Source organism: Carlito syrichta, unplaced genomic scaffold (assembly GCF_000164805.1).
Source record: "Carlito syrichta isolate Samal-C Ts95f unplaced genomic scaffold, Tarsius_syrichta-2.0.1 Scaffold316228, whole genome shotgun sequence".
In the NCBI taxonomy this organism is placed as follows: Eukaryota; Metazoa; Chordata; class Mammalia; order Primates; family Tarsiidae; genus Carlito; species Carlito syrichta.
The window spans coordinates 97,259-103,914 of NW_007260324.1; positions in this window are offsets into that span (position 1 = coordinate 97,259).

Below are 6,656 nucleotides of genomic sequence, written 5' to 3' on the forward strand. Positions count from 1 at the left end.
TTTTTGAGTCAGAGTCTCACTCTGTCACCCAGGCTGGAGTGCAGTGGCGTGCTACTTACGGGCTCAACCTGCTGGACTCAGGCAATCCTTCCGCCTCAGCCTTCCAAGTAGCTGGAACCACAGGCGTGCACCACCATGCTTAGCTAATTTTATGATTTACTGTAGAGAAGAGGTCTTGCCAATTTGCTCAGACTGGTTTCAAGTCCCTGGGCTCAGGCAATCCTCTCACCTCAGACTCCCAAAGAGCTAGGATTATAGGTGTAAGTCACCGGCCTGTTTTAAGAATTTTAAGAGTTATTTGTACATTTTTGGATAACAGTCCTTTATCAGATGTGTCTCTTTTTTTGAGTTGGAATCTCACTCTGTCACCCAGACTGGAGTGCAGGGGCACGCTCACAGCCACTGCAGCCATGACTTACTGGGTTCAGGCGATCTTTCCACCCTCAGCTTTCCAAGTAGCTAGAACTACAGTCATGCGCCACCACGTCCAGCTAATTTTTTGTTTTATTATAGAAATGAGCTCTCGCCAAGTTGCCCAGGCTGGTCTTGAACTCCTGGACTCAGATCCTCTCAATTATACCTCCCAAAGTGCTGGGATTGCAGGTGTGAGTCACCACGCCGAGCCAGATGTGTCTTTTGCAAATATTTTCTCCTATCTGTGGCTTGTCTTCTCATTCTCTTGATAGTGTCTTTCTCAGAGCAAAAGTTTCTAATTTTAATAAAGTCCAGCTTATCAATTATTTCTTTCATGAATCATGAAAGTCAGTGCCAAACCCATCTCATCTAGATTTTCTCTTAAGTTATATTCTAGGAGTTTTATAGTTTTGCATTTTACATTTAGGTCTATGATCCATTTTGAGTTGATTTTTGTGAAAAACATAAGGTCTAGACTCACTTTTTTGCATGTGCATGCATGTATTGCCTTTGTTCCTTTGTCAAAAATATTTTCATGAATCTATTCTGGCCTCTCTATTCTTTTTATTTTATCTATTTGTCTATTCTTTAACCAATACCACACTATCTTGATTACAGCAGTTTTATAGTAAATCTTAAAGTTAAGTAGTGTCAATCTTCCAACTTTGCTCTTCTTCAGTATTGTACTGACTATTCTGTGTCTTTTGCGTATCCAAATAAACTTTAGAATCAATTTGTCATATCCACAAAATAACTTGAGGGGATTTTGATTGGGATTATGTTGAACATATAGATCACATTGGGAAGAACTGATATCTTGACAACATTGAGTCTTTCTATCTATCCATGAACATGGAATATCTTTTCATTTATTTATATATCTTTTTAAATTTCTTTCTTTCTTTCTTTCTTCCTTTTTTTTTTTTTTAGTCAGAGTCTCACTCTGGGTGCTGGAGGGTAGTGCACAATCACTGCTTTCTGCAGCCTCTAACTCCTGGGCTCAGCTGATCCTTCTGCCTCAACCTCATGAGTAGCTGGGACTACAGGTACATGCCACCATGTCTGGCTAATTTTTAAATTTACTTTGTAGAGAGGTGATCTTGTTATATTGCCTAGGCTGGCCTCAAACTCCTGGGCTCAAGAAATCCTTCCACCTCGGCCTCCTAAAGTGCTGGAATTACAGGTGTGAGCCATTGCACCCAGCTCATCTTTTACTTCTGACACCAGAGTTTTATAATTTTCTTTATATAAATCTTACACATTTTGTTATATTTATATCTAAGTATTTCATTTTGGGGAGCACTAATATATATGGTATTGTGTGGTCTTCTTGAAGACATTTTAAACAGCAGTAGTACCAATAGGGTACATAACTCAAGTGAAGCAGTAACAATATGAGCAACTATGACCAGGTTCTCACAAATGGAGGCAAAACCTATTGTGATTGTAGGACACCATTGATTGTACAATATATCCTAATTTCAGAGACAGTAAAACATCTGAAAATACATGACTTAGAATTTATGAAATACTCTAAATGTTTAAGAAATGAATGGTAGTCAGGCGTGGTGGCTCAAGCCTGTAATCCCAGCAATCTGGGAGGCCGAGGTGAGGGAATTGCCTGAGCCCTGGGCTCGAGACCAGCCTGGGCAACATGGTGAGACTTCGTCTTTACAATAAATCAAAAACAATTAGCCGGGCATGGTAGCGCACTCCTATAGTTCTAGCTACTTGGAAGGCTGAGACAGAAGGATCACCGGAGCCCAGCAGGTCGACACTGCGGTGGCCGTGAGTGTGCCACTGCACTCCAGCCTAGGAGACAGAGTGAGACTCCAACTCAAAAAAAAAAGAGAAAGAAATGAATGGCACTGCTGGGTGCGGTGGCTAACACCAGCACGTTGGAAGGCCAAGACAGGAAGATCACTTAAGGACAAGAGTTTGAGGCCTGCCTGGGAAATATAGTGAGACCCTGTCTCTACAGAAAATTTAAAAATTAGCCTGTCATGGTGGTGCACACCTGTAGTTCCCGCTATTTGTTAGACTGAGGCAGGAGGATCGCTTGAGTCCAGGCATTCTAGGCTGCAGTGAGCTATGATCATGTCCTTACACTCCAGCCAGGGTGACAGAGAGAATCCCTATCAAGAAAGAAAGGGCAAGGGAAGAAATAAATGACCGGCACTGATTCAATCTCACAGTCTCTTTAAAATCAATTTCAGCTCCAGAAATCACTGACATATTTTCTATTTTCCTCAGTTTATATCCTAAAAGAAAGCAAATTTAATTAGCCTAGATATTCAGCTTGTGGTAATTTTGACTACTTTAAACAGAGACCCAAATTAACAATGTCTCAAACAACATAGAAGTTTATTTCTTGCTTACAAAACAGAAAGGAGGTTGGTGTTCCAAGGCTATAAGAGTGACCCTTCTTGTAGAAGAGTGCTCTTCTAGGCTATACAGTGGCCCAGAATCTTTTGATATTGTTGTTTCACCATACCTAGGAATTGTCCTCATCCATAGAATCCAAAAGGCTCAACATTACAGCCAACAAGAAGGAGGAGGTGAAAGCATGCTCATTCCTTGAAGCATAACACCAAAGTTGATCCTGTCATTTCTGCTCCCTCTCATAGGCCATAACTTTAGTCATATGGCCACAATTGCAAAAGAAGCTAAAAAATACAGTCTTCAGCTAAGCAGCCATGTGCCTGTAGTAGTAGGATACTAAAAAGTCTACTACTACATAAGAAACAGAAGAATGGGTCTAATTATCTCTGTCTTATACTGGGTCAGGCAGGTACCACTCAGCTATGGCCAGGGAGTTACCAGGACATTGAGTTTCAACAATGAAAGGAGGGAACCCTAGACATTTAGGATATAATATAGCCATTTTGAATCAGCACAACCATTTTGCTTGGGCCTCACCCCTTGGCATTCCCTTCCTGCACAGCTAACACAGCCCACACATCCTTTTACCCTATACATTAACAAGAAAAACACTTTAGTTTTAGAGACTGGTGATTACACAGACCCCCTTAAGCATGTCCAGTCTTGCTAACAATTTATCTTTTAGGCATTTGTATTGATACATTGTTATTGGTCACCAGTGATGATCTCTAGCACACCAAAGTGGGTGGGGTGGGACTTTACAGATATAGTGTTATCATACAACCAAGACAACCTCCAGCCCACCACCTCAGGTCATGAGATGTTGATGCCTGGTGATGTCAAGATACTAGATTCATGTGACTACTATGGAAACCAAAGAATATAACTCTTGACATTCCTTTTGGCCCAGACCTCCTCTAGGTCTAAGCTCCCCTTGCCTTAAAGGCCCTTAAATACACCTAATTTCCAGACTTCCGTGCCTCACTTACCTGAGTGCTGGCCCTCTTTTCATCCGTGAAAGGTGAATAATAAACTTTATTTCCCTCTACTTTCCCCTCAGTTGCAATCTTGCATTATTCCCATGGCAACAGCCCACCTTGCCTCAGTTTACCCTTTCAGACAGATTCCTTGGAGAGAATATTTGTTGGATGCCTCTCTATCTTTTGTTCCATTCTTTCTCCTTTCTAGTAGTGTCCCTAATTTTTCAGCCTGGTAGTGTAGAAGGAATTGACAATTCCTCCTGTCCTAGAGTGGTCCCTGAGTGACTGTCTTGTTATGTTCTGCATTGCTATAAAGGAATACCTGAGGCTGGGTAATTTGTAAAGAAAACAGAATTATTTGGCTCACGGTTCTGCAGGCTGCATAAGAAGCATGGCACCTACATCTGCTTCTGGTGAGGACCTTAGGAAGCTTCCATTCCTAAAGCTTAGAAGGGGAAGAAAGTGCAGAAGGATGAGGAAGTATAGGCATGTCACATGATGAGAGAGCTAGCAAGAAAGTGGGGAGGAGTTCCATGCTCCTTTAAACAACCAACTCAGCTCTCTCCTAAACTAAGCGAACGGGAAATGACACATTGCTGTGGGAGACTGCAACTAGCCATCCATGAGGGATCTATCTCCATGATCCAAACACTCCCCATTAGGCCCAACCTCCAACATTAGGGATCAAACTTCAACATGAGATTTGGAGGGAACAAATATCCAAACAATATTAGTGACTTAAGTCAATTAGCTTTGCTTAATTCAGTGCTTAATCCAATTCTACCCCGGCCACAGTGATCTGTGTAAGGGAAGGGTACAGAATCCAATTTGAGTCAAGGAGAAATTTTCTGGGATACATGGGAAAAACGTTTCCTCTCTCCTAAGGAAAAACTATGAGAAGAGATTATCTTCCTCCTGAAGACATGAGGTCTGAAACTGCTGCAGGTAATACCATGATCAGGAGGAAGATACAGCTTAAGGAGGAAGCCAAAATCAAAAAAAAAGGAATAGCAAAGAAACAAAACAAGAACACTGATGACATCTTGAACTTTTGAATCAAACTGTTCCCGAAGTTAGTTCTACCGCTGGATGTTTTGATTGCCTGACAGTAAGTTCCCTTTTTGTCTCAGTAGAGTTGGGTTTTCTGTTACCTGATGTAGTTCCTTAAAATGGACTCAGCATGGCAGGCAATAAATAATTAACATCTTTAATAGTACTATTATTATCTTTTAATATGATATCTATTAATTTCTTTTTTCTTTTTTTAAGTCAGAGTCTCACTCCATCGCCCAGACTGGAGTGCAGCGCCATGCTCATGGTCACCCTAGCGTCAACCTGCTGGGCTCAGGCATTGCTTCCTCCTCAGCCTTCCAAGTAACCAGAACTACAGGTGCACGCTACCACGCCTGGCTAAATTTTTTATTTATTGTAGAGTTGAGGTCTCTACCTAGGCTGGTCCTGAAATCCTGGACTCAGGCAATCCTCTCACCTCCCCCTCCAAAGTGCTGGGATTACAGATGTGAGCCACTGTGTCCAGCTTCTTCTTTAAGATACACTGCTCTTAATTCCAAAATTTTACTGATGTCACCAAAAATCTTCCTTAAAATCTATTCTAAATCCTACAGTAAATATTTCTCCAGATTTCTCTTTTTTTCAGTCATCAGGATGATGTGTCATTCTCTTGTTTGGAGAATATTGTTCAGAATACCTACAATGTTTCATTAACATTATTAACATTATATCATTCATACAGAGTTGTATAAAAATAATATAATGAATATGGGTGGGCCACACCTCACACACAACTATTTTTTCTCTTTATCTTCAAAAGAGGTACCATCTCTCAGACTCAATATTTTTATTTATTTTATTATTATTATTATTATTATTTTTAGTCAGAGTCTCACTCTGTCGCCCAGGCTGGAGTGCAGTGACATGCTCACCACCACCGCAGCCTCAACCTGCTGGGTTTAGGCAACCTTTCCACCTCAGTCTTCCAAGTAGCCAGAACTACAAGCACGAGCCACCACACCCAGCTAACTTTTTTATTTATTGTAGAGATGAGGTCTCACCAAGTTGTTCAGGTTGGTCTTGAACCTGTGGGTTCAGGCAATCCTCTCACCTCTACTTCCCAAAGTGCTGGAATTACAGGCTTGAGCCACTGCACCTGGCAATGTCCTCCAATTAAAGAGGTAAATTCTTTATGGATTTTTCACAATCCAGCTCCTCTGTCTTATAAATAGCAGCAGTTCCTCCTAGTTTCTGACTTTCATTTTGAGTAATAAGTTTTCTCTATTTTCCATGTTGCTGTAGTAGCTTGAGTGTGTGGTTGGGAGGAACTGCATCCAAGGCCACTGTCTGGATACCACTTTCTGTATTACAGCCTCATCACATGCCCTCTGAAGCCATGAAGCACTTCCTGCTACCCTCCTCTCCTCTATGGCACTATCACACCCTACTTGAGCTAGGGTTAATTCTTTAGGGACCTCACTCTCCTGTTTGCTCCTGAGACCCATACCTGGTTCTCAGCCACACAACTGAGCCCAAGAGGTTGAGGCTGCAGTGAGCTGTGATTGTGCCACTTGCACCCCAACCTGGATGACAGAGTGAGACCCCAACTCAAAATAAATAAATATAAATTAAAAAATAATAAGCCAGGCTCGGTGACTCAGCCTGTAAACCCGCGCCTTTGGGAGGCTGAGGTGAGTGGATTGCCTGACCCCGCGGCTTCGAGACCCGCCTGGGCAACTTGGCGAGACCTCACCTCTACAATAAATCAAAAATCAGCCAGGCATGGTAGCACGCGCCTATAGTTCCAGCTAATTGGAAGGCTGAGGCGGAAGGATCACCGAAGCCCAGCAGGTCGAGGCTGCGGTGGCC